This window comes from Thalassophryne amazonica, chromosome 5 (assembly GCF_902500255.1).
Source record: "Thalassophryne amazonica chromosome 5, fThaAma1.1, whole genome shotgun sequence".
Classification (NCBI taxonomy): Eukaryota; Metazoa; Chordata; class Actinopteri; order Batrachoidiformes; family Batrachoididae; genus Thalassophryne; species Thalassophryne amazonica.
This window is the reverse complement of record NC_047107.1, coordinates 87,516,143-87,541,208: the sequence shown is the minus strand read 5'-3', so window position 1 is coordinate 87,541,208 and position 25,066 is coordinate 87,516,143. Positions and strand designations below refer to the sequence as shown.

The 25,066-nt window shown below is 45.1% G+C and overlaps 1 long non-coding RNA gene across 1 annotated transcript; it reads right to left on the bottom strand.

Moving 5' to 3' along the window:
* Positions 1-840: 840 nt before the first annotated feature.
* LOC117509827 lies at positions 841-13,456 on the bottom strand. The gene is made up of 3 exons (XR_004560545.1): positions 13,442-13,456; positions 4,968-4,979; positions 841-917 (listed from the first exon to the last, which is right to left on the bottom strand). It is a non-coding gene; the product is annotated as an uncharacterized LOC117509827 (long non-coding RNA).
* Between the last annotated feature and the right edge of the window lie 11,610 nt (positions 13,457-25,066).

Below are 25,066 nucleotides of genomic sequence, written 5' to 3'. Positions count from 1 at the left end.
CTGTGCTGCGCCAAAATTACCAACACAATGACTTAAAAGCATCACTGTGCATCCAAAATGAGACACTTTCAGAAATGTGGAGTTTTGCCCATTTTTATAACTTTTTTTTCATGAAAACGTTTAAAAATGTGAACACACACCTACTGTTCCAGTGAACATTGTCAGGTAAATCCAACATTTGATAAAAGTATCGTCAGTATAATAACGTTACCTGAAAATTTCACGTAAGGTTGTTTTACACTTTTTTTTTTAACAATTTGTGTTGTTAACCCTTTGTTAATTGGACAGTTTTTTTTATAGTATTGACAAATATCTTGATTATGTGTGTCATTGAAGGAGTCAGAATGAAGACGAGAGTATGTTTTGAAATAATAATAGTAACAATAATGATGCACTATTTGTACAGCACGTTTATTACCATTGTAGAGCAGTTAGCTGAGTGGATAAAGAGCTGGCCTGCCAACATGTAGAAATAAGTTGGAATCCTGCTCATGGCGCCTGTTTGTGTCTTTGAACAAGACACTTAATCCGCTTAATCCTGTCTCAGGCCACCCAGTTGACATTTGTAAATGGGTGCCAGCCTCAGCTGGGAAAGTAACCTGCGTCAGACTGGCGTCCTACTGAATAAGTGTTTTCTAGTGTGCAGAAAATGGTAACCGGACAATTCATAGAAACAATGTTCAAAATTCATAGAAAATTAAAATTATTTGCTGAATGAATGTGTCAAAGGAAGTATGAAGATGTCAACTCACACTTCTGAAAGATCACACCTGTGTTAAAGGAAGTGTATCATCTGCCATAAACCAGTTCACAGTCATCAGCTGGCCATCACCTGTGACAGCTGTGACCAGTGGAATCATCTCAAGTGTGACACCGGTATTTCCAGATATACATACCACAGAGCCAATATGTGTGTCCTCATCCGCATCCTGTACCAAGAAGCCACTGATGTCATCTTCACCTCCAGATTCTTACGAGAGCTACAGCTCAATAGAATGCAACACAAAGCTGACAGATGTCTTCACAAAAAGATCCTTTTACTGATGTCCTGCTGTTGGACCAGAACATCAGTAAAATGAGTAATAAAGTGTTTTAATAAAGTGCTATATTTTGATTTTGGTTATCTCTTACATATTAAATAATTAATGATTCATTTGATTTTATTTATTTCAATCAGTACACTCATGCAATAACAGAAAATAAGTGAATGAATAGATAAAAAAAGAATTTAAAAAACCACATCATGAATATACTGGGGAAAAAAAAACATGTCGCTGAATGAAAAAGGTCAAGGCTGAAGCTATCTAGCTTTTAAATGCCCTAACTTATTTATACCATATCAATATGAAAAACAAAACATTGTTGTCAGTCAACAAATGAAAACAATCACAATTAATCACCGGTACTGATAAACGTCTGTTCCTTTTACCATTTTAAATACTTGAGTGAACACTATAAGCACTTCAGATAGATTTTTTTGTGCATTCTTTTAAAATTATTTATAGTAGTGCTCTGCTTGAGCTCCAGCTCCAAACTGTTGTCTGGGCCGCTGAAGAGGAGGTACTGCTGGCCCACCACCACAAGATGGCGCCCTGCTTGAAGTGCGGGCTTCAAGCATGAGAGGGCGTCGGAGCGACCGGGAGTGACAGCTGTCACTCATCATCCGTACCAGCTGTCACTCATCCACCACTCAACACCATCACCATAAAGGCCGGACTGCAACTCCACCTCCCTGCCGAGAAATCAGCTACCAAACAAGGTAATTTTCTCTGCTGTGATTATTCGTTGTCTGAAAACAGAGGTCTGTGTGCAGCCGTGTTCCTGCGGGGTCTATTGAAGGCTGGATTGGCGGACAGTGAGAGGACGACGGTCTTCGTCTCTCACTCCATCCAGGAAAGAGACCAACAGGAGCTGCACGGGTGACATTGTATCTGGAGGTGGAGGTTCTCCCTCCAGGAGGAACTACTCAGGGAACGATTACTGGGTGTGTCTTCACACACCCACCATTAACTGTTTCTGTTTCTGCCAGCAGTACCTGGTCTGACAGCTGGAGACGGTGGCCACCTGGGACCCAGGACTTGGCGGCTCTGGTGTTCTTCAGATCCGTTGGCGGTGGAAGCCGTGTGGGATCTGGCTCTTCTCTGGACAGACGTCTTCTATCCTCGAGCCTGCCCACACGTCACCTTGTGTATGATTGACTGTACTCCTCAGCTGCAATTGTCTGTATTCTGTTGTGCAATTCACAACATTAAATTGTTACTTTTTGGCTCATCCATTGTCCCTTCATTAACGCCCCCTGTTGTGGGTCCGTGTCACTACACCTTCCCAACAGGATTTCTCGGCCAGCGTCATGGATCCCGAGGGGCGTCAACCATCGCTTGAACAGCCAATGGAAGAGCGAGGTGAACAGGCGTCAGCAGGAGGCGTGTTAGGTGAGCTGCAGCAAATCTTAACCGCTTTCACTGCTTGGTTGGACTTAGTCACTGAGCAGAATGTTATTCTCAATCGGAGGATGGAGGCTCTCACCGCCCGGGTGGAGGTGCAAGCTCAGGGCGCTGCTGCAGCACCTCATCCTGCTGACCGGAGGCCTGAATCAGACATTCCGCTGGTCGTTCAACGACCTCCCCCACCATTCCCTGAAGCTTACATAAGCCCTTCGGAGCCGTACGGAGGCTGTGTGAGAGACGTGTGCGGACTTCTTAATGCAGTGCTCGCTCGTCTTTTCACAGTGTCCCATCATGTACGAGTCAGACGCCAGCCGGGTGGCTTACGTAATAAACTTGCTTCGAGGAGAGGCACGTGCCTGGGCTACGGCGCTCTGGGAGCAGAATTCACGGCTCCTAACGACGTATACTGGGTTTGTGAGGGAGTTCAAACAGGTTTTTGATCACCCCCATAGAGGCAAATCTGCATCTAACTTGCTGCTGTCAATCAGACAGGGGCGTCGGAGCGCAGCGGAGTACGCAGTCGACTTCCGCATCGCGGCAGCGAGGTCCGGCTGGAACAACGTTGCGCTCCACGCCGCCTTCGTAAGTGGACTGTCTCCGGTCCTGAAGGAGCATTTACTGGCTAAGGACGAACCACGGGATTTCGATGGGCTTGTTGATCTGGTTATACGATTAGATAACCGATTAGAGGAACACCGTCGGGAGCAGGGCGGGGGGGCGTGGCTGGGCACGAGCCGTCCCTCTTCCTTCCAGGTCCGAAAGGGTGCCGCCTTCCCCACGCTCCACAGCCCGTGACTCCCGTGTGGCAACAGCTCCCCCTGCTGATGAAGCTATGGACACGAGCAGGGCTAAAGTTAAATCAAATAACAGACAACGGAGGCTGGCCCGCGGGGAATGTTTTTTCTGTGGCTCGAGTAAGCATCTACAGAGGAACTGCCCCAAGCGGTTAAACGACAACGCCCGCCCTTAGAAACTGGGCTAAGGGTGGGCCATAACACGCATGCGGGGAGACCCCGCAAATCCGCACGCATCCCAGTTATGATCCTGAGTGGGGATCTGACCCTTCACGCCCCAGCACTGGTAGACACGGGGTCGGAAGGGAATCTGCTGGACAGCAGATGGGCAAGGGAAGTCGGGCTCCCTCTAGTGGCTCTACCTTCACCATTGAAGGTACGGGCACTAGATGGCACCCTTCTTCCATTAATCACACACCAGACACAACCAGTGACATTGGTGGTGTCTGGTAATCACAGGAGGAGATTGTGTTTTATGTAACACCTTCTACCTCCCATGTGATTTTGGGTTATCCTTGGATGATAAAGCACAATCCCCGGATTGATTGGCCGTCTGGGGTTGTGGCTCAGTGGAGCAAAACCTGCCACCGGGAGTGTCTCGGATCCTCGGTTCCGCCTGGTGTGACAGCTAGTGAAGAGGTTAAAGTCCCCCCCAATCTGACGGCCGTGCCATGTGAGTACCACGACGTTTGCTGACGTTTTCAGCAAAGATCTGGCGCTCACCCTTCCCCTGCACCGTCCGTATGATTGTGCCATTGATTTGATCCTGGGCGTTGAGTACCCGTCCAGCAGGCTGTACAACCTCTCACGTCCGGAACGCGAATCAATGGAGACCTACATCCGGGACTTGTTAGCTTCCGGGCTGATCCGGAACTCCACCTCCCCGATGGGTGCTGGTTTCTTTTTTGTGGGCAAGAAAGACGGCGGACTCCGTCCATGCATTGATTACAGGGGGCTGAACGAGATCACGGTTCGCAACCGATACCCTCTGCCCCTGTTAGATTCAGTGTTCACGCCCCTGCATGGAGCCCAAATTTTCACAAAACTGGATCTTAGGAATGCTTATCACCTGGTTTGGATCCGGAAGGGAGACGAATGGAAGACGGCATTTAACACCCCGTTAGGTCATTTTGAGTACCTGGTCATGCCGTTCCGCCTCACCTACGCCCCCGCAACGTTCCAAGCTTTGGTAAATGATGTCTTGCGGGACTTCCTGCATCGGTCTGTCTTCGTATATCTAGACGATATACTCATCTTTCCTGGATCCTGAGACTCATGTTACGCATGTACGTCAGGTCCTGCAGCGGTTGTTGGAGAACCGGCTGTTTGTGAAGGGCGAGAAGTGCGAGTTCCACCGTACTTCTTTGTCTTGTCCACAAGCAGGCTCTCTGCAGTTAGTCAGAAATCACCATCTGAAGTTGGGAGATTTATGAAAATTTGGACATTTTGGCCTCTGAAAGCATTTTTAACCATTGTTATCTCAAAAAATAATGTGGCCAGACACTTGAAACTTAAGAGGCATATAGACAATCCTACAAATATTGTATATATGGAAAATTATGCAGACAAAAGTGCTTGTTGTAAAGTGATCTTATTTTAGAAATCAATAATTCAGAGATTTCGCTGCCATGGAAATAAGCACTAATGGGGGCCCAATTTTACACATACAACATTTCAGATTAGATTAAATAAATAACTGACAAATTGCTCTATATAAGTTCTCAACATTTTTTAATTTCTTGAGTAAAGACCCCGAGGATAATTTTCTAAAAATACTTATATAATACGTATATAAACATGGGAAATATACGAGGTCCATTAGAAAAGTATCCGACCTTATTATTTTTTTCAAAAACCATATGGATTTGAATCACGTGTGATTGCGTCAGACAAGCTTGAACCCCCGTGCGCATGCGTGACTTTTTCCACCCCTGTCGATTGCGTCATTCGCCTGTGAGCAGGCTTTGAGTGAGGAGTGGTCCAGCCCCCTCGTCGGATTTTCATTGCCAGGAAATGGCGGAATGATTTGGGCTTTTTTTCCATCAGAATTTTTTCAGAAACTGTTAGAGACTGGCAGCTGGAAACCATTAGAAAAATGTATCTGGCTTTCGGTGAAAATGTTACGGGCTTGGTAGAGAATAAGGAGTGTTACTGTCGCTTTAAGGACGGACCCCAGCGGCTGTGGGGCGCGCCGCGCTTCGAAGCCGCCATCAACAGGCTGAACGACCATTTCATTTCTAAACGGATGGCTGTCTGGATCAGTGACCATCGTGTGCCATTTCTCTGGTTATCACAAGGGCTGGACATCAACCATTTTCCGGCGGATTTCACGTTTAACAAGAGATTTTGTCATGGAAAGCCGAGCGGAGGCTTCGCGTGTCACGATGGATTTGCTACTGAAGCGAGACAAAACCACCTCTGTTTTGGTCTCACAGGACGTCTTTGAGATGGCGTTCAGACAGCTGTCGGTGGTTTTTCCATCGAGTGATTATCCGAGAAATTGTGGATGTGCCTGGACATGCCAGAACATGTCCCGTGAGGCTTCATCACAGCGTTGCTTTGCGCCATGCGGCACCGCCGCGACGCGCGAAACCTCCGCTCCTCTTTCCATGACAAAAACTCCTGTAACAGTGGAATGTGCCGTTCATTTCCAAACTGGACGCTGTGTTTTATCCGGGACGTCATCTGACTAGCACAGGAATTGTGAAAAAACGTGGACATCAGCACTTTTTCGGCACATTGAGACAGATGTGCGGAGGAATTCCGCGCGTCGCGGCGGTGCCGCATGGCGCAAAGCAACGCCGTGATGAAGCCTCACAGGACATGTTCTGGCATGTCCAGGCACATCCACAATTTCTCGGATAATCACCAAAGACCAAAATGGAGGTGGTTTTGTCTCGATCCAGTAGCGAATCCATCGTGACGCGCGAAGCCTCCGCTCGGCTTTCCATGACAAAATCTCTTGTTAAAAGTGAAATCTGCCGGAAAATGGTTGATGTCCAGCTCTTGTGATAACCAGAGAAATGGCACACGATGGTCACGGATCCAGACAGCCATCCATTTAGAAATGAAATGGTCGTTCAGCCTGTCGATGGCGGCTTCGGAGCGCGGCACGCCCCACAGCCGCTGGGGGCCGTCCGTAAAGCGACAGTAACACTCCTTATTCTCTACCAAGCCCATAACATTTTCACCGAAAGCTAGATAAATTTTTCGAATGGTTTCCAGCTGCCAGTCTCTAACAGTTTCTGAAAAAATTCTGATGGAAAAAAAGCCCAAATCATTCCGCCATTTCCTGACAATGAAAATCCGCCGAGGGGGCTGGACCACTCCTCACTCAAAGCCTGCTCACAGGTGAATGACGCAACCGACAGGCGTGGAAAAACTCACGCATGCGCACGAGGGTTCAAGCTTGTCTGACGCAATCACACATGATTCAAATCCATATGGTTTTTGAAAAAAATAATAAGGTCGGATACTTTTCTAATAGACCTCGTATATATGTACAAAATCAACAAGCAACATACCACAATTTCACACTAAAACTACCTTGCTCATTGAGTAGAATATTACTAACAAACTATTTTCACTTCAGTATCATATCAAAAGTAATAATAAAATCAGCTAAATTTATATATTTTGGATGCAAAACAGTCTAGATCTATCAGCTAACGTGTTGTTCAATGTCAATATTAGGCACAGTCAAATTTGAAAGAAATGCACAATACTCATAATAGTTATATAACTTTTGTCGAATGAATAAAATCCAAACTGATCAATGATTAAATTAGTTAAATTTTGTGGTACAGGGGTTCAATAAAAATATATCAGCTAACAATGTCAATTAGGCAAAATCAAATATGAACGATATAACCAATACTTATAATGTAAATTTGTCAAATTAATGAAATCTAAACTGATCAATCATAATCACTGTCATTACTGTTATCAGGAATGTCCTCTTGGTCAGCAACTCTGGACACATTATTCTTACAGTTCTTGCAAAAACTGTATTGCAGGAGGGACTCGCACACAGAATGACAAACTCAGAGTTTGTTTCAGATCATGTTTTTTTTTTTACTTAAAGGAGCCTTACCCAGAAGGGTGCAGGAAAGAAAAAAAAAAAGAAAAGTGCAAAGAGTGCAAAAAGTGCAGTACAGTTCTTGCAACCATACAACTCAGTGCAATTCAGGTTGATTTACAGCTACATCGCTTTGAAGCACATTCTCCTGACTTACACTTGCAGCTAATGAGCTTTAGCACTTCTCTAGGAGCAGGATCATTGTTCATCCAATTGATGGATATTCCATTTGCATGGATATTCCGCGGGCTCTCCAAAATTGGATTTGTTGTGTTTATTGGAAGAAATTTATTTACTATACAAGTACTAATATAGGCCCCTAATAAATAGACTACCTAGGCCTAGGTAGCTGGTTAAAATAGGTAGCCTTGGGCTGGCCTACCCATTCATTCAAAATGATCTATTCATTAGATTAATTTAACTATTTTGAATGCCATTCATCATATTATTCATTCAGTTTTCATTCATTAGCTCATTCATTGTAGGCCTCTATTGACTTTTCATTCATTCACACACAAGAAAATGTTTCACAAAATAAAATACACCAGAACCACCTGAAGATTTCCGTTTTTCTTGTCTTTGCTTAGCATAGAATAGCTGTCTTTTGTTTGTGAAACGTTCATTATACTCGCTGTCCAACGTGTGCACGATCGGCAACACGACATTGCTCTCTCTTCCTTTCAGCGATAACCACTCTTTGGCGATCCTCCTGAATGTCTCCCATCTTGCTTGAGTTAGGAGACAGGTTTTCTCGCTACAGTTATCCAAAATATGCATACAACAAGCAGGAATTCCTGGATTTTCATTTTGATTGTGCGATCCACGCCGCCGCTTTCTACAGTGCGCTGCCGTCTTTGTTTACAAGCAAACGGACTTACTGACATCATGTGTAGTAATCGCGATGCACTGATTGGTCAAAACTGGGTCAGAGATGGTTCACACACTTGTCACGGCAGAAAAAGTAGTTCAAACTTCAAGATCAAATCGCAAAGTAACTGCATGATTTCCGCGTGTGGAAACTTTATCGAAGCATTATTGTGTGATATATTTTCCGAATATGTAAATTACCCATAATATTGGAACGAAACATCATGGTAGAAAAGCTAGCCTATGGCCTAATAAGAATGAAACTAAAAGTCTAACCTTTAATACCAAAAGAAGTACAGAAAACAAATAAAGAAAACCATAATTGAACACATATATATATACGAGGTCTGTTAGAAAAGCATCGGAAAAGCAACGCCGTGATGAAGCCTAACAGGACATGTTGGGGCATGTCCAGCTCATGCACAATTTCTCGGATATTCATACGACTGAAACGCCACCGAAAGCCGTCTGAGCCATCTGAAAGCCGTCCTGTGAGACCAACATGGAGGTGCTTTTGTCCAGCGCCATGAGCGGTACGGTGGTGCATCCCTCCGCTTCTCTTTCCATGAAAAAAACTCCTGTAACAGTGGAATGTGCCAAAAAAGTGCTGATGTCCACGCCTTCTGCCTTTTTTTGTAGAAGTCAGACGACGTCCCGGATCAACAAAGCCTTCACGATGGAAATGATCTGGTTGTTTCAGCGGGGTGTGAGCCTGTCGATCGGCGCTCGGAGCGTGCCGTGCTCTCAGACACTGTGGGCGGTCTTTAAACCGGCTGGAGCACTCCTTAATCTGTGTAATCCCCATAAAATCGTCGTTGAAAGCCATATGAATTTTCCGAATGGTGTCCACCTGGAGGTCTCTCACTGTTTCTGGAAAAGCTCCAAATCATTCAGACATTTATTCGCAATAAAAATCCGACTAGAGGGGTGGACTACTGCTCACACAAAGCCTGCTAACAGGCGAATGACGCGACCGACAGGCGTGAACTCACACATGCGCACGAAGGTTCAAGCTTGGCGGATGCAATCACACGTGATTCAAATCCATATAGTTTTTGCAAAAAATAAAAAGGTCAGATACTTTTCTAACAGACCTCGTATATCTAACAATATGTCTACGAATGGCTTCTTTTTTTCTGTCTATGAATGGTCTTTTTTGTGTGTCTGCGAATGGTCCGTAAACTGTAGAAAATGGTATGACTTTGCAGGTGTTTTGATTTATTTATTGACTTAATGTGGTGACCTAAGAAAGGGGGCTGTGATGGTCCTGAGTGTAGATGAGGTGCTGTTTATTAGAAGAATCTGTGATTTCAATTTCAATTTATTTTCATTTATATAGCACTAAATCACAACAAGGTTGCCTCAAGGCGCTTCACACAAGTAAGGTCTAACCTTACCAACCCCCAGAGCAACAGTGGTAAGGAAAAATATCACAGATGGTGAACCATCTTTATGTAGCAGGATGAAGGTCCTGGGTCCTGATTGAAAAGACGTTCTCGCTAGCTTGGCTAATGGGGGAATTCCCCTTTGACTGACCTGGTAGAGGAATGGTCTTTAGCGCGAGCCATCCGGGGTTTGTTCCCACCGCCGTCCTGGCCACAAAGGTCCTACTGTCACATTTGGCATGGTCGGCAGTAGTCCATGGGCTACTAGGGGTCTCCATGCAACCCCCCCCCCCCCACAACTTAACTTCTTTGGCATGCTGTTGTGTATATATGCCTACAGCATCAGAAAAATGATGTTAACGCCAAATACAGGCATGCAAAATATGCATTCAAGCCAAATATCAGAGCCGTGACTTAACTTTTCGAATGGACTGAAAAATTAGGGGTAGGGGAAATGAAACTGATTAGATTACACATTTCTAAGTTTATTATCTGGGCATATTAGGTGTCATTTGAAAGGTCTTGAGCTCCCCTAAATTTTAGTATGAATTAAAAGCTGATTGCTTCATTGTTTATGTAAATATAGGTCAAAAGGTCATGCGTATGTCTTACTTTGGGTTTTTTGTTTTGCATTTCACTGTAGGGTAGTTGTGAAAGCTCCGTTCATCAACTCTATTGACAAGTCAAGGAAATGACAGTCCAATTTAACATAATTCTGTGATAACATGTGATAACATCATTTGATCTAGGTGTCTGTATGAGGGCATACCCTTGAATCTGGGCTCAAGAAAAGAGATATGCAGACTATATCATTCTTATTGGATCATTCCATCTTGCATCTGCATACATAAAGATGATTGGTAAGAAGATGGAAGGAACTGCCCTTTCAGATGTTCTCATTGAAGCTGGGTTAATATCAACTGGATCATTGACAAGTGTTCTCAATGGCAAAAACTATGCCAGAGCCATCAATTGCCATAAAATTGTCCTGGAATCTCTAGAATGCTTGCTCATCACACAGTTCATGGCTTCAACCAATGAAGTTGAGATGTTCTCTTCCTTGCCAAAAGAGTCAGAAGCTCACATTCAGACGCTTAGTGTCATGTCATCAATTTCACAAGATGCTGAAAGAGCTGCTTTGAATGACCCACATGTGCATTCATACATGAAAAAGTACTCAGAGTTCAAGGATTGTGCTCGAAAAGGTGAACTTGGAAAGACGGCACAACTGTGGGTTTCAAACATGGACCATATATGATTGTTGCTTAATCGCATTCGGGCTGTTAAAACCAATAACTACACCCTGTACACTCAGTGCCTGTGCTTGATGCCAGACTTGTTCTTCACCTTTGGTGGTTTCAATTATGAAAGGTACTTAACATACTTTTCTACACACTTGGTGTACATAGAACTGTCCCATCCTGGAGCAACAGACCTCTTGAAGCGTGGTGCTTTCAGCGTGGCCTGGTCATTCATACCTGGCAATCGGTGCCCTGTGGATAAAACCATAGAGGAGATGTTTATGCGCCATTCTAAATCCCGAGGAGGTGGAGGTTCTGGAGCTGGACTGGCAGGTATACAGACAAACTATGATGCCTATCTGAGGTGGTGTAGGACAACCAAGGAAAGGGCAAAGTATCTGCAAGCAGCATATGGAATGGTTGATATGACAGGAGATAGTGATGGAGACAGTGGAACAACCCATCAAGACATTCGGCCCACTGAAGTGAAGCGAGGAGAAAGCCGTGTTGAGAAAACAGCTGCAACATTTGAAAACTTTGTCAACCCATTTGATACTGCTGAAAAAGAAAGACTAGTGTGCATTTCTTCTGGTGTCTCAGCATCACAGGAAATTGAAAATGATATTCTCCGTGCAGAAGAAGTTGGGCTTGAGGCAAAACAAACATTTATCAATGAAAGATTACAGAAAGGAACAGGGTTCTTTGACCCAATAAAGAAACTGAAACTGGGGACATTTAGGGACATGAAGAAGACAGTGAAACTAAGAACATCCACCAAAAAAGAAGTCCAGTACATCCAACAGGGGAATATAGCATTCCAGTTGCTTGATAAATCTCAGACGTTGTTGAGTGATAAGCTAGACCTTGCAGAACTGATGAACTTCCAACTTACACCTGTTCCATACAGTCTGGCATTAGCAGATGGAATATTCACCAAGACGGACAAATCTAAAGGGATGTGGTACTTAGTGGGTGATAGTGAGGATGCCGTTGTCACATCACATCCCAATGAAACATTGGTGATAGAGGATGGAAATGCAGTATTCCACCATCTCCGTGACATACCAGACAAATTTTCTGGTATAGCAAGAAAAGTCCTGGAGGAATCAGTTCTGAAGTCAGATTCTACATGTGTGTTCAGCACTGACATGTACTCTGCCAATTCAGTGAAGGCAATGAAAAGACAGCGACGAGGTATGGGAGATAAACTCATTGTAAGTAATGGTGATATGAAGCGACCAAAGGACTGGAAAGAATTCCTGTCTAACGATGACAACAAGGCGCAAGGTGTATCACCCTTCAGGGATTTGTTTACAGTCACAAATAAGCAATTTTGCCACAGCAGCATTTTGATTCAGGGATATTGTAAATTTTTACTTTCTTAGAGTATACATGACATTTTGACCTATATTTACATAAACAATGAAGCAATCACCTTTTAATTAATACTAGGGGAGCTCAAGACCTGTCAAATGACACCTAATATACCCAGATAGTAAACTTATAAATGTGTAATCTAATCAGTTTCATTTCCCCTACCCACAATTTTTCAGTCCATTCGAAAAGTTAAGTCACGACTCTGATATTTGGCTTGAATGCATATTTTGCATGCCTGTATTTGGTGTTAACATAATTTTTCTGATGCTGTAGGCATATATACACAACAGCATGCCAAAGAAGTTAAGTTGTGGGGGGTTTGCATGGAGACCCCTAGTAGCCCATGGACTACAGGATGTGGGTAGTCACAGAACATGCTTAAATGCACCTGTGACTTCGGGACAAAGTAAAAAATGGTGGGGAGATATGTAGCAGGATGAAGGTCCTGGGTCCTGATTGAAAAGAAGTTCCCGCTAGCTTGGCTAACAGGGGAATTCCCCTTTGGCTGACCTGGTAGAGGAAGGGTCTTCAGCACGAGCCATCCGGGGTTCGATCCCACCGCTGTCCCGGCCACAAAGGTCCTACAGTCACATTTATCACAGATGGCTCACCATCTGTGATAAAGATGGCTAGCAACCTGATCTGTTTGCACAGAAATAAAAGCACTTATGGTCAGTGATGTGACGTCTCAGTCTTGACAGATGCCTCTGTTGTCCTATCCTTTTGGGTCAGCTACTTTGAGAAATGGTATCAGGTTTGCAGCCCATTTTATTTTGATAAAGAGTTTGACCCGGTTGACTGGGCTGCTCTCTTGGATATCCAGAAAATTAGTGGGATCCCAACAAGTTGCTGGACATACATAGCTACTGTGACTGCTGTGTGGAGCAGGGCAGAATTGCTGACTACTTCCCAGTGAATTCTGACATTCAGTAGGGATGTGTTCTAGTCAATACACTGTGCAGTGCTCGCATGGGTTGGGTAGTGCTAACATTGTGAAGAACAGCAGCTTAGTCACCTTTGTTGCCAATTTAAGGTTTACTGACTTTGCAGATGATGCTGTGATCTTTGTATCTGTGTACCATGAAAGTTTAAAACTCATTCTACAAGATTTGCATATTTCTGTCAGGATGTCCATGTCACTGGATCCTCTCTTGAGACCGAGAGATGCTTGAAAAGAGCTTATGGGGTCATGAGGCTTCTGGACAGAGGTTTCAGATTTTTGCATTTACATATGAGTTGAATGAAGAATGACAATAATACATATATGCTATTATCTAGTATATATTCTATTATCTTTGAGTTTGGAAGTGTTTTTAAACAGCTGAAGAAACACTTTTAAGACAGAATATATTAATTTTAAATGTAATATTTTACCAGTATACTCATGGACCATTAAGTGTTGCTCACATACCACTCTTTGAGAAAGGTTGTTATAAAGCATTAACATTTACTAATGTTAATTCAAGGACCTGAATACTGCATAAGGCATTGGCAAATTGTTTTGCATCCTATCTGTGCTTTATTTGCTTGTAATAAAGCTGGTAGAACATCCTCTAGGTTTGGTTATTGCATAATTTCTTCCAGGGGTTGTCAATAGTAATGTGAATTTCTGAAAAATAATACAAGTTTCAACACCAGACTCCAGAGAAATCTGCCTTCATCACCCACCACAACTTCAGTTCCTACTGGCTGAAATGACACTTTGAAAAATGACAACCAAGAAAGTCTATGCCCTGTCTGAAAATGCATGAGGTATATATATATATATATATATATCTCGTGAGGAAAATAAGTATTTGAACACCCTGCGGTTTTGCAAGTTCTCCCACTTAGAAATCATGGAGGGGTCTGAAATTTTCATCTTATGTGCATGTCCACTGTGCAGGGCCGGCCCAAGCCTTTATGGGGACTTAAGCAGAATTTCATTTGGGGGCCTCCCTACCATCACCTCAGCACCAGATGCCTCATTATTCCATAGGCTACACTGTTATGTGTGTAACGTACCCACAATCATTAGCATTATTTGTAATTATCTTACATCATACAGGTGTCATTCTTGTTTTTAACCTTAAAGGGGTAGCAAAATCATAAATATGTTTTAATTAACTTCTACATACAGAGTGATGTATAAGTATGGCTCATTAATTTAACTATTTGAAAGTAACATCAGCAGGCAGGAGACTGCATTTATAGTAAGCACGTTAAATAGTTTAATTTCTTTCAGATGTGCAATGGTGTGCAAAATGTTCAATATCCAAATACAAAATAGAATCAATACAATCACATTATCTTACAGAAAAATAAAGTTGTAATCAAAATTAAATACTTAAATAATAAATACAATACTTAAATAATCTCCAAAATGAACATAGAAATCCACAACATAACAGCAATGTGTGTGCATAGCAATGCACAAACATTGCACTGGGGGCTATTGCTTTAACTTTGGCCTGCAAACCATTGAGAGCTGAGCTACTTTTCCCCACCTTTTGAACCAAATTAATCTGAGGAGTTCATCTGCCCTGCTGTTTAACTCTTAAGTTTTTCTTCCTAAGGAAGACTATCAAATGGCTTCACCAAAATCCGGTCCACAACATTCAAATTGTCTGCCATTATGTGCAGCTTGCTACCTAGCTAACGCGTTAGCTGGGACTGGCGCGAGGCTAGTGTGAAGTGTGTCCGCCTGTGAGTGCTTTGTGACGGTGGAGGAGCTCAGCAGCACCCGCTGCTCGGTAGGGACAGAAACTGCGATAGAAGTCAGAAAGAGTGATAGAAGTCAGTCTCCAAACACAAGCAGCTACAAAAACAAAACACCAGAAATAGAAGCTCGATTTGTCGCTAGTCGTTTTTAACAAAGAAAATGCCACTAAGAAGATTAGGAAAGTCTCCGGTTCAACTCAGAACAGAATGAAAATTTAAAAATGCTCCCACGGATGTTTACACCAAAAGATCGCTGATTCGCTTATTTCGCTGTCAATCAAAAAGGGATTCAGCCTCAGACAGATCATCCAATCATCATGCAGAAGCTGAGCGTCCGGGCCAGCCCACTGCCCCATAGACCCCCAGACACGCTGAGCATCCGATGGGCGGGACAAAGCCCAGCATTTATCCTATGACTCGTCTCGTTTCGCTGCAGGCTTTGTGTCGCTATTGAACTCTGTGGACGCTCAGCGTCCACACTGTTTAAAGCACTGTGAAGCTGCAGGTTTGAGTGAGAGGAAAGCCGCGTCGTTACCAGTGATAAGAAGCTGATTCTGAACAAAAGTTGAGCACGTTGTAGCGCATATTTAGTCAATGACATGTACACACAACAGTATATGTTGTGAAAGTGTCGTGACACGGACCCACAACAGGGGGCATTAATGAACGGACAATGGATAAGCCAAAAGTAACAATTTAATGTTGTGAATCGCACAACGACGTACAGACAATAATAATATGGTGACTGTCAATCATACACAAGGTGACGTGTGGGCAGGCTCGACGATAGAAGACGCCTGGCAAGAGAAGAGCCGGATCCCACACAGCTTCCACCGCCAACGGAGCTGAAGAACACCGGAGCTGCCAAGCCCTGCACCCCAGGTGGCCGCTGTCTTCAGCAGTCAGACCCGGTACTGCTGGCAGAGAACAGAGACAGTCCTGATGAGTGTGAGGTCGCACACTCAGTAATCCCACAGTCTGTACACAATTAGGAGGGAGAACCTCCACCTCCAGCAACAATTTCACCCGTGCAGCTCCTGTTGGTCTCTTTCCTGGAGGCGAAGAACGTCGTCCTCTCACTGTCCGCCAATCCAGCCTCCGACAGAGCCCGCAGGAACATGGCTGCACACAGAACAATGTTTTGGACAACAATAATTACAGCAGAGAAGGTTACCTGAATGGTAGCTGATTTCTCGGCGGGGAGGTGGAGTTGCAGTCCGGCCTTTATGGTGGTGGTGATGAGTAGTGGATGAGTGACAGCTGGTACGGATGATGAGTGACAACTGTCACTCCTGGTCGCTCCGACGCCCTCTTGTGCTTGAAGCCCGCACTTCAAGCAGGGCGCCATCTTGTGGTGGTGGGCCAGCAGTACCTCCTCTTCAGCGGCCCTCACAACAGTATATATTTGATCACTTATTTTTTGACATTTTAGGGGACGCTGAGCTTCCCCTGCAGTCTAAGAGGAATCGCCTCTGACTTTAACACACCTAAAGCACTTTACACTAAACGAACGGAGCATTTCGCAAATAATGACAACAAAAATTGTAATATTGGACATGCAAACCTACCTCTGTCTTGTTGTTTTTTCTCGTCTTCTAACTTCTTTTTTCTTTTCTCTGCTCCAGAGAGATCATTTCTTTTCTGAGACATGACTTGCACTCACTTCTTTCCTCACGCTTAGTCATCGACCACCTGACCCAAGCAGTGCATCTAAATTTGCCCAACGGTGGCAGAAGCCAACAGGAGGCATCAATTAACCTAGTATTGATATTTTGTCAAAATGAATTTATTTTTTTCGGGTGTAATAGAATTTCATTTAAATTATTCAATATTATTTTAATTTCATGCATATATTTATTTTTTTATCACAATGTTTCGGTGCTCTCGGGGCCCCCTGTTGGCGTGGAGGCCCTAGTTGGCATAGTTGGCATATGCCTTGGGCCAGCTCTGCCACTGTGAGAGACATAATCAAAAAAAAAAAATCCGGAAATCGCAATGTATGATTTTTTTAAATAATTTATTTGTATGTTACTGCTGCAAATAAGTATTTGAACACCTGTGAAAATCAATGTTAATATTTGGTACAGTAGCCTTTATTTTCAAGTACAGAGGTCAAACGTTTCCTGTATTTTTCACCAGGTTTGCACACACTGCAGCAGGGATTTTGGTCCACTCCTCCATACAGATCTTCTCTAGATTTTTCAGGTTTGGAGTTTTGGCTCCCTCCAAAGTATTGAGTTCAGGTCTGGACACTGGCCAGACCACACCAGGACCTTGAAATGCTTCTTACAGAGCCCCTCCTTAATTCCCCTGCTGTGTGTTTGGGGTCATTGTCATGCTGTAAGACCCAGCCATGACCCATCTTCAATGCTCTTACTGAGGGAAGGAGGTTGTTTGCCAAAATCTTGCAATACATGACCCCATCCATCCTCCCTTCAATACGGTGCAGTCATCCTGTCCCCTTTGCAGAAGAGCACCCCCAGAGTATGATGTTTCCACCCCCATGCTTCACGGTTGGGATGGTTTTCTTGGGGTTGTTCTCATCCTCTAAAAATGGTAAGTGGAGTTGATTCCAAAAAGCGCTATTCTGGTCTCATCTGACCACATGACCTTCTCCCATGCCTCCTCTGGATCATCCAGATGGTCACTGCTGAACTTCAGGGGGACCTTGCTACCCTGCAGGATTTTAAACCATGACAGTTTCATGTGTTACTAATGTAATCTTTGTGACTGTGGTCCCAGCTCTCTTCAGGTCATTGACCAGGTCCTCCTGTGTAGTTCTGACCTTTCTCAGAAGCATCCTTACCCCACAAAGTGAGATCTTGCATGGAATCCCAGACCGAGGGAGACTGACAGTCATCTTGTGTTTCTTCCACTTTCTAATAAATAATCATAACAGTTATTGTCTTCTACCAAGCTGCTTGCCTGTTGTCCTGTAGTCCATCCCAGCCTTGTGCACGTCTACAGTGTTGTCCTTGGTGTCCTTAGACAGCTCTTTGGTCTTGGCTATGGTGGACAGGTTGGAGTGTGATTGATTGAGTGTATGAACAGGTGTCTTTTATACAGGTAACAAGTTTAAACAGGTGCAATTAATACAGGTAAAGAGTGAAGAATAAGAGGGCTTCTTAAAGAAAAATGAACAGGTCTGTGAGAGCCAGAATTCTTGCTGGTTGGTAGGTGTTCAAATACTTATTTGCAGCAGTAACATACAAATAAATTATTAAAAAAATCATACATTGTGATTTCCGGATTTTTTTTTTTTTTTTTTTTACTTTATGTCTTGTTGTGTGGGCCGCCTGAAGAGGAGGTACTGCTGGCCCAACACCAGAGGGCGCCCTGCCTGTCGTCGGGTTTCAGGCACCAGAGGGTGCAGTCGCCACAGGAGTCCGCCAGGTGCTCGGAGCTGACAGCTGTCACACATCATCATTCATCACATCACATCACATCCATAAAAGCCTGGGAGAGACATCATAACTCCGCCGAGTTATCAGCTTACCCGTCAGATAACCGACTCAGCCGTCTTGTGCCGTACACACGTTTTGCTTCTGATCTTTGCAGTCGTGATCCTTTTGTATACTTACAGCTTGGAGCTGGGTTTGTGGAAGTTTGGAGGAGCTGGCGTTTGCACTCCTCACTTTCCTAATTTTCTAAGTATTACATTAGGCACTGCACGTTTTCAGTGTTCCTGTTTTCTGGGAGTGGTGGAGTTTTCCTCAGGAGAGGAACTGAACTGTTTGCTGACTGTTGCTGGGTGTACACACACCCACCTATAACCTGTGTCTGTTCCTGCCAGCAGTACCAGATCCGACAGCTGGAAGCGGTGGCCACCTGGGGACTCAGGACTTGGCGGCTCCGGTGGATTGCAGGTCTCCACTGGCGGTGGAACCTTGTGGGTCCTGGCTCTTCTCTGGATAGGCGTCTCCTACCCTCGGGCCTGCCCACGCGTCATCTTTTGTGTAGATTGATTGACAGACGAAAAGCATATTTGGTTGTTGTGCACATTTGCAGAATAAATTGTTATTTATTCGGACTTACTATTGGCCGTTCATTTACGCCCCCTGTCATGGGTCCGTGTACTTCACTTTCCCAACATGTCTCTCACAGTGGATGTGCACCTAAGATGAGAATTTCAGACCCCTCCATGATTTCTAAGTGGGAGAACTTGCAAGACTGCAGGATGTTCAAATACTTATTTTCGTCACCGTATATATATATATATATATATATATATATATATATATATATATATATACACACACAAAACCCCAATTCCAATGAAGTTGGGACGTTGTGTAAAATCTAAATAAAAACAGAATACAATGATTTGCAAATCCTCTTCAACCTATGTTCAATTGAATACACCACAAAGATATTTAATGTTCAAACTGATAAACTTGCTTTTGTGCAAATATTTGCTTATTTTGAAATGGATGCCTGCAACACATTTCAAAAAAGCTGGGACAGTGGTATGTTTACCACTGTGTTACATCACCTTTCCTTCTAACAATACTCAATAAGCATTTGGGAACTGAGGACACTAATTGTTGAAGTTTTGTAGGTGGAATTGTTTCCCATTCTTGCTTGATGTTCAACTTCAGTTGTTCAACAGTCCGGGGTCTCTGTTGTCGTATTTTGCACTTCACAATGTGCTGCACATTTTCAATGGGCGACAGGTCTGGACTGTAGGCAGGCCAGTCTAGTACCCGCACTCTTTTACTATGAAGCCACGCTGTTGTAACACGTGCAGAATGTGGCTTGGCAGGGGCATAGCACCAAATTCTGGGCCCTATGTACTAGCCATATTGAAGACCCCCCACTGTTATGTTCTTTTTTATTAACGTAAACACCAAATTTCAGCCTAAACACTAGGGCTGCAACTAACGATTATTTTACTAATCAGTTCACCGGTCGATTATTTTTTCGATTAATCGTTTTGGGTTTTTTTTACTTACATGTGAGTTTTGCCATTATTTCTTTGAGTTATTATTAAAAGGCCTTTGTCACACAACATCAATGTTTGTAATAAATTTATGATGTTTTATTCTTGTCAAAAACATACCTGGAGTAGTGTTTTGTTTTATTTTGCACATACATACATCACCGACACACCACAAAGAGATTTCCATCAGGTTTAGATGCCTACAGCAACTATCTCAACCACTGACAACATATTACAGCAAGAGTCCACAAAAGTATTTTAAAGGCCTGACAAAAGTGTAATATGTTATATTTAATAAGATATTTTCATGAAAAAAGACACAAATGTGCAGTTTACTGCATTTTATTTTTTCTTGTGTAAAAACACAGCTTAGATGTGGTTTGACCAAAACAAATTGTCATTAAACTTAATAAAACAGGGATGAAGTGGAGGTTTAAGAGTCACTAGGTGTTCATGGGAAAGAGTTATTTCTATATTTATTAATATTCATTGTTAGTTTGTTTAATCTTTTCTGTTTTGTTTTATCAGATTCTTTTTGTCCGTTTCTCTAAAACTATTGTGGCATTATTAGTTATTATTACTATTATTGTTGTTGTTTCTATTATTATTATTATTGATATATAAATAAAAATAAATGAATAAAATATTACAATTTGTAATACATTTGACTCTTTTACAACAAATGTTGAGTCATGAATTATTATACAGAAAACAAATGTGCTGACAGCTGCAACAGCTTGATGCTAACTTCAAATTGAAAATGCCATAGATATACTAACGCGTTAGCATCAGTCCCGTTTTTAAGTTATAAAATACATCTATCAACTGTTTCAGAAGACCATACCAGGTCAGATTAACACAAAAAGGTAAATGTTACTCACAGCCATATGCTCTTTGGGGTTTTAGTGGGGAAAAATTAAGATTAAGCGAAATAAAACACTGAATCAACAAAGCATCAGATCGAAGCACTGTTTCGATCTGTGAATCACTGCTTCGATTGTTTCAAGGTTTAAAGCAAAGCCGCACTGCAGAAACGGTTTATTTATATGGAAGAAACGAAACATTTGTGGTAAAACAAAGTTATTTAACAACTAATTGATGACTAAATTAGTTGACAACTATTTTAATTATCGATTAAATCGATTAGTTGTTTCAGCAGTACTAAACACCTCTTTCTGTTGGGAAAGTGTAGTGACACGGACCCACAACAGGGGGCATAAATGAACGGACAATGGAAGGAGTCAAATTATAACACTTTACTGTTGTGAATGACACAACCAAACACAGCAGATTACAGAATGTGCAAAAGTCAATCAATAAAGGTGTCGTGTGGGCAGGCTCGACGATAGGAGACGCCCGTCTGGAAACGAACCGGAACCACACGATTTCCACTACCACCGAACCCGAGGAATACTTGAGCCGCCAAGTCCCGAAGTCCCCAGGTGGCCACCGTCTCAGCGTGTCGGATCTGGTACTGCTGGCAGAAAGCAAAGACAGTCAAGTGTGGGTGTGTGAACACCCAGCAATAATCCTGGTGGGAATTCCACCTCCACCTCTCATTCAATACTTGCAGCGCGTCCTCAGAGGAAAAAGAGTGCCGTATTGCACAGCCTCCACAAAAGGACCGGAACTTGTTGAAAGACTTGTTCTTCTCTCTGCTCCTTTTCATTCTGGTAATGGAGATGCTTTATTTCTGCTTTTCTGTTTGTTTGTTTTTCTTTTAAATGAATGAAATAAATAAATAAATAAATGAAATGAAATGAAATGAACTCCTGCAAACACTCACAATAAACAGATTCTCAATATTACCACAAAGGCTGAGGATATTACCTCTAGATGAAGATGATATCTCGGCAGTGTGGTGGAGGTGTCTTCCTGCTTTTATTCCAGATGTGGATGATTAGTGACAGCTGTCAGGGATGATGGGTGACAGCTGTCACCACGGCTTGCTCCTGAGACGGCAGCACCCTCTCGTGCCTGAAGCCCGCACTTCAGGCAGGGCGCCCTCTGGTGGTGGGCCAGCAGTACCTCCTCTTCAGCGGCCCACACAACAGGACCCCCCCCTCAACGGGCGCCTCCTGGCGCCCGACCAGGCTTGTTCGGGTGGCGATGATAGAAATCGGCCAGGAGGGCCGGGTCCAGGATGAAGCTCCTCTTCACCCAGGAGCGTTCTGATGGACGTCCAAGAGCCGGCGAACTGTCCAAGCCGGCTCCCCGTCGATAATACGGGCAGGAGGCGGCGCCGGACCGGGTGCACAGAGGGGTGAGGTGTGATGCGGCTTGATCCTGGAGACGTGGAAGACCGGATGGATCCACAGTGAGGCCGGGAGTTGGAGCCTCACTGCGGTAGGACTGAGGACCCTGAGGATGGGGAAGGGTCCAATGAAGCGGTCTTTCAATTTGGGGTACTCGACCTGTAATGGAATGTCTTTGGTGGAAAGCCATACCTCCTGCCCGGGCTGGTATGCGGGGGCCGGGGACCGTCGACGGTCTGCATGGGCTTTAGCCCTCGTCCGGGCCCTCAACAAGGCCGAATGGGCGGTGTGCCACACCCGACGGCATCTCCGCAGGTGGGCCTGGACCGAGGGCACACCGACTTCTCCCTCCACCAAAGGAAACAAAGGGGGTTGGTACCCCAGACACACCTCGAACGGGGAGAGGCCGGTGGCAGAGGACACTTGGCTGTTATGAGCGTACTCGATCCAGGCCAGATGTTCACTCCAAGCCGTCGGGTGTGCGGAGGTCGTGCACCGAAGGGCCTGCTCCAACTCCTGGTTGGCCCGTTCGACCTGTCCGTTAGTCTGTGGGTGATACCCAGACGAGAGGCTTACGGTGGCCCCCAGTTCCCGGCAGAAACTTCTCCACACCTGCGAGGAGAACTGGGGACCACGATCCGAAACGATGTCTGTAGGTATCCCATGCAGCCGGACGACATGGTGGACCAGGAGATCCACTGTCTCCTGGGCCGACGGGAGCTTCGGGAGGGCCATGAAGTGGGCCGCCTTGGAGAATCGGTCCACTATCGTGAGAATGGTGGTGTGTCCCCGGGACGGCGGGAGGCCCGTGACAAAATCCAGACCGATGTGGGACCAGGGGCGGTGAGGCACAGGACTGGTGGGACGTACAATCTGTTTTTCGGTCCTCTTCCGGGATCCGGGCTCCGTGCCAGGGCCTCCCGGACGGTCTTCTCCACGTCCCAGGTTAGGGTAGCCACGATAGTGGACTCCGGTAGAATGGGTTCCGGTGGATCCGACAGCTCGGTCTTGACTTCCCGTTCATGCACCCGGGACAGGGAATCCAATCTTTGGTTTTTGGTCCCGGGGCGGTAGGTGATCCGGAAGTCAAAACGGCCGAAAAACAGTGACCAGCGGGCTTGCCTGGGGTTCAGTCGCTTGGCGGTCCTGATATACTCCAGGTTCCGGTGGTCAGTAAAAACCGTGAAAGGCACTGACGCTCCCTCCAGCAGGTGTCTCCACTCCTCAAGAGCCTCTTTCACCGCAAGGAGCTCTCGATTGCCCACGTCATAGTTCCGCTCTGCTGGGGTCAACCTGCGGGAAAAATAGGCACACGGGTGAAGAACCTTATCGGTTTCTCCGCTCTGGGATAGCATGGCTCCTATCCCTGAGTCAGAGGCGTCCACTTCAACCACAAACTGGTGACTAGGATCGGGCTGCACCAAGACCGGTGCAGTCGAGAACCGGCGTTTCAACTCCCTAAACGCGGCTTCGCACCGATCCGACCAGGTGAAGGGAACTTTTGGTGAGGTCAGGGCCGTCAGGGGGCTAACTACCTGACTATACCCCTTAATGAACCTCCTGTAAAAATTTGCGAAGCCGAGGAACTGTTGCAGCTTCCTACGGCTCGTAGGCTGGGGCCAGTCTCTCACCGCTGCGACATTGGCCGGATCCGGGGCGACGGAGTTGGAGGAGATGATAAACCCCAGGAAGGACAAAGAAGTGCGGTGAAACTCACACTTCTCGCCCTTCACAAACAGCCGGATCTCCAACAACCGCTGCAGGACCTGACGTACATGCCGTACATGGGTCTCAGGGTCCAGAGAAAAGATGAGTATATCATCCAGGTATACGAAGACGAATCGGTGCAGGAAGTCCCACAAGACGTCATTAACCAAAGCTTGGAACGTCGCGGGGGTGTTAGTGAGGCCGAACGGCATGACCAGGTACTCAAAATGACCTAACGGGGTGTTGAATGCCGTCTTCCATTCGTCTCCCTTCCGGATCCGAACTAGGTGGTATGCGTTCCTAAGATCCAACTTTGTGAAGATTTTGGCTCCATGCAGGGGGGTGAACACCGAATCCAACAAAGGCAACGGGTATCGGTTGCGAACCGTGATCTCGTTCAGCCCCCGGTAATCAATGCATGGACGAAGACTGCCATCTTTTTTGCCCACAAAAAAGAAACCTGCTCCCATCGGAGAGGTGGAGTTACGGATCAGCCCGGCAGCTAAGGAGTCCCGGATGTAGGTCTCCATTGATTCGCGCTCAGGTCGGGAGAGGTTGTACAGCCTGCTGGACGGGAACTCCACGCCTGGCAACAAATCGATGGCACAATCATACGGACGGTGCGGGGGAAGAGTGAGTGCCCGATCCTTGCTAAAAACGTCAGCAAGATTGTGGTACTCAACCGGCACCGCCGACAGATTGGAGGGAACTTTGACCTGCTCCTTAGCCTGGGAACCGGGAGGAACCGAGGATCCCAAACACATCCGATGGCAGGTCTCGCTCCACTGTACCACCACCCCGGATGGCCAATCAATCCGGGGATTGTGTTTCATCATCCAGGGGAACCCCAGAATCACACGGGAGGTAGAAGGAGTCACAAAAAACTCAATCTCCTCCCTATGATTCCCTGACACCACCAGAGTTACTGGTGGTGTCTTGTGTGTGATTAAAGGGAGTAGGGTGCCATCTAGTGCTCGCACCTGCAATGGTGTAGGTAGCGCCACCAGAGGGAGCCCTACATCCCTGGCCCATCTGCTGTCTAGCAGATTCCCTTCTGACCCTGTGTCTACCAGTGCTGGGGCCTGAAGGGTTAAATCTCCACTAAGGATTGTAACTGGGAGTCGTGCGGCAATATGTGTGTGTCCCACGTGAATTTCTTGGCCCACCCTAAGCCCAGTTTCTAGGGGCGGGCATTGGTGTTTTAACCGTTCGGGGCAATTGCTCAATTGATGCTCCATTGAGCCACAAACAAAACACACCCCGCGTGGAAACCTCC